Below are 12526 nucleotides of genomic sequence, written 5' to 3' on the forward strand. Positions count from 1 at the left end.
GTACTGTAACTCGAAAGAGGCGCACCCTGTGTCGTTGTTTGAAACATTGTTCTTAACATGCTTTGTACACTGCCATACATTTGTTTTTCTGCCACGACTTCAAGGTGTGTCTCAGGTCCTAAATTGACATTAAGATTCTCTGATCCATGGCCTCTCACAGAAAACTAGACATCGCATGGTGTAAATCATTTTGTTACTGCAACTACCATAATACGCGACACATGGTGGATGATTTTAAACAAAAGACAGTTACAACATAGGAAACTAGGAGAGTTTGGCTGCGTTGTGGAGAGTTTCCAAACTGATGTCCGAAAGTGACTGACGACCTCTACATTTGAACTCATCTGTCACAGTGACGGAATAGGTGGAGGCTCTGCGTTCCCTTTCGACTGATTCCTCATATTGCACTCATGTACGTGATCACTGTTTCACTGCTAGCAACCTCCAGAAGTTGTCACCCATCCACAAAACTCATTCCCCAACTCAAACAAGCGTTGTCAGTCAATCATTATGTGCTAACCAACAGCGCACCAATGCATGGATGGGATGGAAAAGACAGCGCAAATGTACTGTAATAATAAGCAACACAGTTGATAGCACAAACAATTTTAGCAATTTTACAGTAACTTCAACACCAGCCAATGATGTGACAGCATGTTTCCCCAGTCTCAGTATCATAGTTAAACCGACCCTTCTCTACTTTGCGAGTATCATTGCGAATGTAGATAGATGACTGCTCAGTACATCCATACAGTGTTAATTGTCGAACACATAAATCATCAAAGTATACCAGACAGTGCTCTACATATTTCTAACACCTCGAGCACAGTGCTTAATTTACGATCTATCTCTCTGCGTATGAGAGTCACAGTGCATTCTCGCTGTCTTAGGGTAAAATTAGAGAGTGAAAGACCCTCCTCACACTGTCACTGACCAACCCGCCCTGCAGCACCGTTACCGAATTAATCTGCAACCGATCAGAAGAAGACCGCTACACTACATGTCTCGTGAATGACTAGAGCTTTCCGAGTCCTAACCCATCCAAGTGCACAAGATTTCTCGAGATGCGCCCATGTCGAGGAGCTTAGCACTCCTTATCGATGTATAGTAACAGATTTCAAACTGAAGTGATGTAGTAGTAGAAAGCTAAGAAGCACAAGAAACGAATGATTTTTATGCTTGATGTAACTCCAGACGGAAAGAGTTCGACGCATTTTTATGTAAACCAACCAAGATATCAACTCTAAAGTATTGTTCTAGAGTCTAGGATCGGTACCTGGAAAGTATTGGTAAGAGAGAACATAAACAGATGCACTCCTAAGGCTACAAAGCTTTGCACTTAAAACAGGCTATAATGTTAGATCACCTAAATTTCCAACCTATCAGTGGAATGGAATGTAGTGCTGTTAATATTCCAGTGTGAGAAATATACTTCAAGCGCATGACATACATCCTTCTTCCCGGTTTCTCTACGATAAAGTATGTTATCGAACAGTAAAACGAAAAAAATTCTTCCGTAAAACATTTGCTCTGCGTGCTATGAGCACAATATAGTTTTCCGGAGACGTATAGTGTCCACCGTTCACATCCGATCACGGTTCAGAAATTATACGACACCTGCATCAGACCTGTATAAAATGATCGTTAGTAGCGGGGGATACCTCCTACAAGGAAACAGATAATTGCATAGCAACAGCGTCTGACATATGAAAATCACAAGTCATTCCGTCACTAACTCTGTAAACAGCACATCTGTCAGGCAAATATGTACACAGGGATTGCAGCGCCGCACAGGCGCCTATTGCTAACTTAGTTATGACGCTGAAGACTCGATTTAACATCCAAGATGCGGCAGGGGGGATGGAGTACATCGCATAAATCAAAGTTCGTATAGAGAAATGTGTCAAGTTTCATCGCACATGAGATGGAAGTCCTCTGATGATCGACAGGTTTACCGTTTACGATCGCAAGTAGACAGTGTCTTAAACCACATACAGAACATGTGACTATATGAGTAGAACACAGGCTATGCCACGCAACTGTTGCACAGAACAGTGGAAAAATTGACCTGTAGCAACTTCTCCTTCTCTAGACTGCATCAGTCAGCCATTAAATCGTACCTCGCTACTGTTCCATCTCAATCGATCACCCCGTCCACTCTCTGTTATCCTTTAACGCAGATGCAAGTAAGTTTAGTGGTGAATGGTTCTCCGTCTTCCTAAAAAGCATCAAATACAGTAGTCAACTCGCGTTTATCGCTGGTACCTCAACAGACATAAAGTATAATGCTGCCTCGCCGGAAAAAAATTGACTGCCTCCCTGAAAGGCGTATGTACTCGTTGGCAGCGATGATGAGGCATTGTAGAATCTCTGACCAGAGCAGTTGCGCTCGAAGCGCAGTGCAGTACAGTCAGTCTGTCGACAGTAGTAGCCGAGTATAGTTGCAAGCTAGTGGTAGCGCAGAGCAGTCGGCGGGCGTCGGCACCGCAATGGTCGAGATTCAGGACAAGGTATATTATTAAGCAGCATCGCGCTTAGCTAGTAATGTAAATTAAATGTAATGAACTTTAAAGAATCGCCCCAATAATAATTTTGATTTAAAAGCAATTTTTAACAAAGAATCATTCGATTTCCTTCCATTTCCTTTAAACAAAAAAAATTCAATTAACTTCAAAATTTAGTTATTGGGATACATCTGCTGCAAGCTGTGGCGCAGAATAAGAGCAGAATTTTGACATGCAGTTATATTAAGGTAAGAAATTAATTCTGATTTTTTGCACAGGGCCAAAGACCGACATTTCGGTTAAGCTGAGTTTTGATTGTCACTGTAGTTCCATTGTCATGGGATCATGTTTCATTATTTTATGCGAACTTATACTTGCGTCAGATTGCTAATTTTGTTTAATTGTCATTGTCATTAATATTTTTGCGGGGAGCTTACACTTAGCTCTAGGTACATTTCCATTTGAGTAACATTAGACTTTCATTTTTGTGGGGAGGTTACACTTGGCGACATACAGTCCAGGATCGTATTTCGTGAGAATCTTTTGTAAAACAGTCAGATATCTGCTCTTATTTGCTTAAATATAATTAGAATTTGGCGCAACGCTTTTACTAATTTGTGACTTTCTTTCCTCAGATCATCGGCAATCCGTTGCTCTGTTGTATTTGTGTGTTGATTTTGCATTGTGCTTATTTGTTTTGTGATTAATTGTGACTATTGTGAAAATGCCGCGAAAGACTGTGAATAGTGTATCGCGAGGTATCATGAACGAAATGACCGAATTAAATAACTTCACCAATAGTACTAGTGACACGCAGTGCAATGATGACAATCCTGCGTTGACTGACAATCAATGCGTTCCAACCACTAATGATGACTTTTGCCTTAATGATGAACAAGCGAACTCAATTGTCTCCACTGTTAATTTGACGACAATTGATGACGCGGGGGGCTCTATTGTAATGGGCGCTGCCCAGTTTAATACACCCGGTTTGAAAAATTCAAATAATGTACAGACAAATTTGTCTAGTGAAAATGAGCGGGATACACAAAGTGCGACGGATTTATTTAATTCCGAAATAATGTCTGACAGTGTACATCCGACTGACAAACCCTTTTGTGAATCTCAGAATAACCAAATGGTTACAGAAAGCGAGACAATTTTAGATCCACCATTAAACAGCACAGTGAATAAAGTAGGTAATGTTACCTCGGATCAATTGATGGCATTATTGCTACAAGTTCTTGAAAAACAAGACAACACTTCCAAACAGTTTAATGAAAAATTAGACAACAATGATGAAAATCTCAAACAACTTAATGAACAGGTCAGACAACAGAGTGAAAAATTAGACAACAATTCCAGGCAGCTTAGTGAACAAATTAGAGCCGTTGCCGCGCAATGTCATGACACTAAGGTACAGTTACGCGTGGAAATTGAGGCTTGTTCAAAGAAAAGTAGCGAAGAAATTAGGTCTGTTGCTCTGGAATTAAGGGAAATGCAAACAGCTGCAACAGAAACACTCAGAGACGAAATTAGCGGAGTCGCTAAACAATGCTTTGAAAAAGGTACACAATTACGCGACGAGTTTAAAGCAATGACGGTAGAACTTTCGCGCACAATGGATGAAAAGATTGATGCGAAATTCGAGCAACAGAACACTCAAATTAACGAACGTCTTAGTCTTCACATACAGAACAGTGATACGCGTTTCCGCAAATTTATTGATGATCAAAATAAAGTAAAACGTCAAGTAATGGAAACAATCACTGCTCAGTGACAGGAAGACAAACGTAAGATGTTTGCGAAAGCAAAAACATACGTGGACAACAATATTGCTACAGTGTCCGACAAAATTAATACCATCGAACAGTCAAACACAGAATTACGTGACGAAATTTCTGATCTGAAATCGAAAACAGACACATACATAACAGATTTTCAAACAGTGACCGACAGACTCGAACAATTAGAACTAACACAGGATTCCGATGTCGTGAAAGCTGATGTTAAAAAACTGAACGAAACTACACGTAAGTTGCAAAAACAGATTAACGCCTCTGATTCTAAAACCGATGATCAGGTTGAAATACTGACTGAAAAATGTGATGAATTGGCCAGTCGTATTGACGCCATCGAAAGTACTAATGACAGCAAATCAGACGACATTTCACCGGTTTTATTTAGTCAAACAACTGAATTTCAAAATTTACAGCAGACAATTAATGAAATCGATTCGTCTAATAACACGTTGCGTAGAAAACTGTCAAGTTTACAGCAGGAAGTAACAGAGATGAAAAATATTTCGGTTAATAACGCATCACAGCAGACGCCACTTTGCGAACATTTGTCAGATTCGCGCAACGCGTGTAATTTGGGTAATCTACAAAGAGCACCCGACTTTGATTCCGAACAATCACAGTTCAACAGATTCTCTTACAACCATGAACCTGTTCCATCACACAGAGACGATAATTTCGATTACAAACATTTTCTGTCAGTGAGAAAGTTTAAAATATTTAAAAACGACAGAACACAGATTCATCCGCTAGATTGGATACAACAATTTAGCTTTGCTTTTCCACCGACTTGGCCTGTTACGCACAAACTTGAATTTATTTGCAGTTTTTTGGAAGGCGAACCGGCAACTCGTATGAGACCGATCGCGAGGCAATGTTACTCGGTAGAGGAATTTCAGAATGCTTTTCTATCAGCGTATTGGTCGAAGACGACACAGCGCGGAATTAAAGATCAGTTAATTAGCTTACCAAATTATGAGAACACAAATTTTTCCAGTGTCACGCAATTTTTTGAGCACATGGTCCAGCAGAACCAGTACCTAAGTGAACCCTATAGTGAATCTGCACTTATTCAATTAAGTATCTCTAAATTACCACGATCATTAAGAGTGTCACTTCTCACGGGTCAACAGAAAGAAAATATTTCAGCATTCAGGGATCTGTTGCAGCTTTTAGAAGTGCAGCAATCTGATTATTCCTTTGTAAAAAAAAATTTTTCGTATAACAACCAAGGCCAACAAACGTACAGCAATTATGATCAGACACGTAATTTCAATGGTAGAAGTGATAGACGCTTTAGGACTGACAACCACCAGAACTTTGGTAACAGACAAAATTCTAATTATCGGTATCGTCAAAATTATGAGCAACAGGAACCACATTTTGGTAACAATAGACGTTTTCCGCCACAACAACATGAAAGTCAGCCGGTTAGCATACCTAACCAACAATGGAATGCACAAGGTCAACCAGGCTTTAATGTTTCGCCGCGTGCACGTGTAGTCCCTGATACAACAAATAGTAACGCACGGCAGCAAGGAAATAACTACGTACAGAGAAGACAGTATTACAATTCCTATCGCAATGCACCGTATAGGAATGAGTATCACGACAGACGTAAAAATGATGAGCACAATTATCAGCGTACGTTTAATAACAGTCGGTCATACCAACAGCAAAATTGTCCACAAGAACCTATTCTCATGAATGAACCCGACAGTAGGTATCATCCAGAGCGTAATGCGTCTGGAAGAAGTAATAGAACTGTTCAAATTGTACAAATGCCACAACATCCTCCTGATAATAATAACACGTCAGATAGAATCTGACTAGATACAGTACAGGACGCATCTTCCAATAACATAAGCACTACTTTTGACACGCAAAATGTTGTTCATGAAAATGTTATTACTTTCGACGACATCCGAGACACTCTTTTACAGGAAAGACCAGTTGTTCAGAAAACCATTTCACATCCTGTCATCGAAATTAAAATTGGTTCATCGAAATTTTCAGCAGTAATCGATTCCGGATCACCTATGTCAGTTATAAATGAGGAGACTTTTAATGAGTGCAACAAAGAGAATACCTATCCCACATTACCTTTAGGCAAAACCAAAGTGAAAGGAGCAGTATCAAGTAAAGGTGTAGACGTTAAATTACAGACACATTTATCATTTTGTATTGGAGGTCATATTTTTCACTCAAATTTTTGGATTGTTCCTTTATTGACAACAGACGTAATTTTAGGTACTAATTTTCTCGTACAACACGACGCAGTGGTTGATTTTCAAAATTCTTATTTAATGCTAAAAGATGAAAATGTGCAATTAGCTTTAGAATTTCAGCATTCACTATCTGCAGAAGAACAAACAATTAACCGCACAGAGGTCATTTCCGCAACACGTAACATAGACTGTAGTTCCACATTGTTCACGGACACGTACGTACATAACTATAACATTCCAGACGAAGCTGACTACGACGTAATGCAGATGATTTCAGATAAAGTTAAACAAAGCAGTGCAAATACAGACGACGAACGCACGCAATTACACAAAATTCTTTTGCAGCAAGCTCCAGTTTTCGACAACATTCCTGGTACTATGTCCGGCTTTATGTATGAATTTCAAGTCAAACAGCACGACACATTTAAAGCAAAGCATTATCCCATTCCATATATCCACCGAGAACAAGTTAAAAAAGAGTTGCAGGATATGCTTGACCAAGGTATTATTGAACCAGCAGTTAGTCCATACATAAACCCGCTACATATTGTTAAGAAAAAAGGTGGCTCACTTCGCCTTGTACTTGATTCACGTCACGTTAATGACATTATTATTAATGAAACAGATCGACCACAGACATTAGAAGAACTACTACAGAAATTTCATGGTACTGCTATTTATTCTACGTTAGATTTGAAATCGGGATTTTGGCAAATTCAACTTCATCCAAATTGCAGAAAATATACAGCTTTTCTCTGTTTTGGTGACTGTTATCAATTTTGCAAATTACCATTCGGCTTAACTATTTCTTCTGCAGCTTTTATTCGCGGTTTGAACACAATACTTCCGACAGAACTTAAAGACAGAATCACGACGTACGTAGATGACATTCTTATCGCAGAAGCTAACTGGACTGAACACAATCTGATTTTAGAACAACTGTTGCAAACCTTTCATGCACAAGGACTTACAATTAATCTCAGTAAATCGCATTTTGGCAAAACTTCTATAAAATTTCTTGGACACGTAATTTCAGCAGAAGGCATCGCGCCTGATCCAGAAAAACTTCAAGCTTTACGTGACATTACTGTTCCTACAACGAAGAAACAATTACGCAGTTTTTTGGGCTTAATTAACTTTTTTCGCAAATTTATTCATCACTCTGCTTTAGACACACCTAGATTATGCCAATTAACAGGTAAAAATACTATTTGGTCATGGGATAAGCAAGCACATTCTGAATTCGTGAACCTGAAACATGCTTTGTTGAATGCTCCACTTTTATCGCACCCAGATCTTACTCGAAATTTTTCTATTGCCACCGACAGTTCTAACACAGCTTTAGGCGTACACATTTTTCAGGAAATTGAAGAAGATGGCTCAACAGTAATTAAAAACATCGCATTTGCAAGCCGCATTTTGTCACCTGCTGAACGAAATTATTCCGTTACTGAACAAGAAACATTATATGTTGTATGGGCTTTTACGAGATTTCGGCACTTTCTGTATGGCAGACACACGACCGTTTACACAGATCACAGAGCTATTCAATTCTTACTTTCGGCTAAATTCACTCACGACAGGTTAAGTAGATGGAAACTTTATTTGCAGGAATTTAATTTTACGATTGTTCACATTCCCGGCACACAAAATGTTATAGCAGACGCACTTTCTCGTTCTCTCAGCAACAATCAGCAAGACGTCGCAACCAACTTCTGCAAAGCAAATTTCAGCGTTATGTACATTCAGCAAGTAGCATTTGAAAATTTTATTTCATCGTCATTACAGGATATAGCAAAAGAGCAAAGTAAAGACAATGTGTGGAAAGAAATTAAACACCTTTGGCAAGATAAGAATAATGTTACGGTTAGGAACCACTACACTGTACGCAATGACATTCTGTTTCGCCGCTCTCATCCAGACAGCAACAATTGGTTATTATGCATTCCTGACGAACTTGTTAACAAATTAATCTGGTACACTCATTTAAGTTATGCACATTACGGAGCCAGAAAATGTTTTCTTATACTGAGACAGAACTGTTATTTTACAAACATGGAAAAACGTATACGACGAGTTTTAGCGTCATGTAAAATTTGCCAGAAAGCTAAGTCAGACACGACTTCACACATTCCTCCATTATATCCGATTATACCAGTTAAATTAAGACATATGGCCGCAGTAGACATTTTTGGTCCAATTCCGAGAACTAATAGAGGTTTTTGCTACATCTTTGTCGCTGTTGAACTCACTTCAAAATTTGTTACTTTCACTCCGTTACGCAAAGCTACTGCTAAAACTGTTTCGAAAGCATTTGTAAAGCATTTTTTATTTCATGTAGGGCATGTGATGAAAGTAATTTCTGACAATGGATCACAATTTCGTTCTGCTATATGGACACGCGTGTTACGAGCTAGAAACATTTCTCCGATTTATATATCCAAGTACCACGCTTCTTCGAACCCTTGTGAACGAATAATGAAAGAAATTGGTAAACTGTGTAGAATATACTGCCACAAAAGACATGTTAATTGGGATACACACATACACTCATTCCAAGATGTAATTAATTCCATACCAAATGAATCCACTATGCTATCTCCGTATGTTATACTGAAAATCGTTGAACCACCAAACAAAATTAAAGAATTAGTAAATTTTCCTACATCTCGTCGATTACGACACCACGAAATAATTGACATTGCGCTGAACAACATCAAACGTGCCGCAGAGCGCCGGAGAAGACAGCAAAAACAGGTTTGTAGACGCCGAGACTTTCACGTTGGACAGAAGATATTAGTACGTACACACTATTTATCCAGCAAATTAAAAGATAAGTGCAGTAAATTTGAACTTCTATACGCAGGTCCATATCGGATTCGCAGCATTCCTCACCCCAATGTTGTACACGTCGAAACTTTGAGAACCAGAAAATCGAAAGGCAATCACCATATCTCCAATGTTAAACCGTTTATTGAATGAACATACTTTATGATTTATCACACTGTAATACATTTTCCAGATATTTATGTGAACAATTATTGATGATTATCGTATTTTTTCTTGGCAAGTGCCCGGCAAGGTAAGGTTAGCAGGTCGCTCTTCTTGTCGTTACACATCAGACCGTGCATATTTTCCAGATGAACTTACACTTTTTTATGACCACTTATGCAATTATAATTATATGACTAATTACTGATGATGACTATCGTATTTTTTCTTGGCAAGTGCCCGGCAAGGTAAGGTTAACAGGTCGCTTTTCTTGTCGTTACACATCAGACTGTGGACATTTTTCATTTTTTTGTGTATAATTGTTTTCCCGTTTTGTTTGTATACATTATGAAATAGCTAAGGTATAACACACACCAGTTGACTTTGACTTTTTTTTCTGCCCTATGATATCTCAACATCGTGACTATTTTTCTTTTTTTTTACTGCTGCATTGTGATATTCTCTGTACACTTTTTGCCTTTGAACACTGTCTATGCTTTTGACATATTACGTTTTCTGTCATGTTATGCTGTATGCTTAGTTGTGTCACCATTAACCAATCATTATCTAATGGGTATATGATTTAAATACAAGACATTAATCTTTGTTCATCAATTTCAGAAAGAAATGATGCGTAAAGGAAATAAATTGAACAGAAATGGGAATTTCACCTACGGAATAAAGGAAAGAAGATGCAATAACCTTATGAGGAAGAGTAAATGGATTAGGATTAACAAGCATTAACAAGAATATACTATACACATCGCAGAATAGTAGTCTTAACTAATTTTTTCTTTCAGAATACGAAGCGATTGATGCAAGCTCTCAGACAGAACTACACATCTTAGTTTTAAGTGATGAAATATGCTAGAGATAAGGAATAGTTGTGTGATGAATAATGAAGTGATTTTTGCAGATGATAATGAATGCTGATGAAGAATAATGATGAAGAATATGCTACTATGAATAACGAAGTTTTTTCTTTAGAGGTGATGACGATAATGAAGTTATGATAATATGGATAATGAAGTTTTTTCTTTACAGATGAGGATAATGTTGAAGTTATGTATTTATGCTATGTAGTTATTTAAGTATTTGTTGCAGTTTGCTTTGACAGCAGGTGTTATATTGCATAATAGGATGACTGAAAGTTTTGGAAAGGACAGCTATGGAACACATTTTTTATACACATTTCACTACCTGTTAATTCGAAGTTCACTACTTTTCAGCATAGTCTGCGTTTCTTCTTTCAGCTCAATAATCCATTTTGTATTTTTTCCAGGAGAAGCTTTTCATGATACTTACTAAACTTGTTACTTATTATACCTGTTCTAGTACTTGCATTTTTTTTACCCATTTGTGTCTATCATTTATAAAGTGATAACCTTGCTACAGCTGACTCATGACGAATGACGTTACACATTTTTCATTTATAGGAACAACCTAGAAGCAATTTTTTCTCTTATTTCTTCTTGCTTTCCCTTATAATTACCCAAAGCAATGCATTGCTAGCACAAAAACAAAATGTATTACCAGTCTCATATAATGTCACTAGTTTATGATAATTCTGAATAATACTGATCAGCTCTGAATAGTATGTCACTTTAATAATGACTTCTTAATTATCTGAATAATAATACTTGGTAACCGGTTAATAACTGCCACTGTTTATTGTAATGAGACTACTTATAATGCCCATGATTATTAATGCTATGATTGTAATTTTATAACTGGCTAATAATTGCCACTGTCTATTGTAATGAGATTACTTATAATGCCCATGATTATTAATGCTATGATTGTAATTTTATAACTGGCTAGTAATTGCCACTGTCTATTGTAATGAGACTACTTATTATGCCCATGATTATTAATGCTATGATTGTAATTGTGTAACTGGCTAAGAATTACCACTGTCTATTGTAATGAGATTACTTATAATGCCCATGATTATTAATGCTATGATTGTAATTGTGTAACTGAACAAAGATTGCCGCTGTTTATTGTAATACGACTACCCATGATGGCAATAATTTAATTTTATGAACATTATTCTGTAATACTAAAATACTTGGTACATAAATGTTCAATAACTAAAGTATGGATGCCGCAAACTACTTATGTAATCACTACTCAAGACTTGTGTGTTAGTTAATGTCCTTCACCTTCTGACCTAACTACCTGAAATTATTGTAACATCCATTTGTCTTGTCCATCCTCATTATCATGGAGCACTATATTTGGTTTTTGCACTAATTCTACGTTGGTGTGCCTCTTAAGAGTGTGGTGTTGACACGACATGCTGTCCACCACTGTAAGCGATGAAGACGTTATTATGGTCCCACTGTTTGGTGTACCTGGTATACTGCCAAATGATAGCATGGAATATTACTACGACGTTTCAGTGTCTTGATACGCTGATAAATACTTCTGGGAACGGAACTGCAGATTGTATCACTTAGTGTTGTGATTCTGTGGAAAGATATGGACTTTCAGTGCAGCTGTGTGCAAATTAAAGTGCTACAACCATGATGCAATCCTTTCCTTTCCTATCCTAATAGTGAAAATCATTTTAACTAACATCATTTATGTTAATGGCCTATACATTTTTCTCGATTTGTTGAACTCCAGTGCGAGTACACTTGTGTCACTTGTCGACATGATTTTTTGCTATTATTTTTATTTATTGTGAAAATACTAAAGACATTTTTTGATTTGTTCTGAAGTGCAGTATGTGTGCACTCTTGTCATCTATATTGTATATACTTTTTGTGATTTGATGATTTTTCTACCCTTGCGTTTATTTGTTATAAAAATGTTCAAAAATTTTTCAGTGCATGTGCACTTATGTGAATATGTTTTCAACTGAACTTCAGTGCCTGTGCACTCTTCTCAATTTTCGATATGATTTGTGTTCATTCTGCATACTTCTTATGATTTATGTCATTTGTTACTACATTTCGTCTCTTGCTGATATGTTCTCCACTGCAGTGCATGTGCACTC

Source organism: Schistocerca nitens, chromosome 1 (assembly GCF_023898315.1).
Source record: "Schistocerca nitens isolate TAMUIC-IGC-003100 chromosome 1, iqSchNite1.1, whole genome shotgun sequence".
Lineage (NCBI taxonomy): Eukaryota > Metazoa > Arthropoda > Insecta > Orthoptera > Acrididae > Schistocerca > Schistocerca nitens.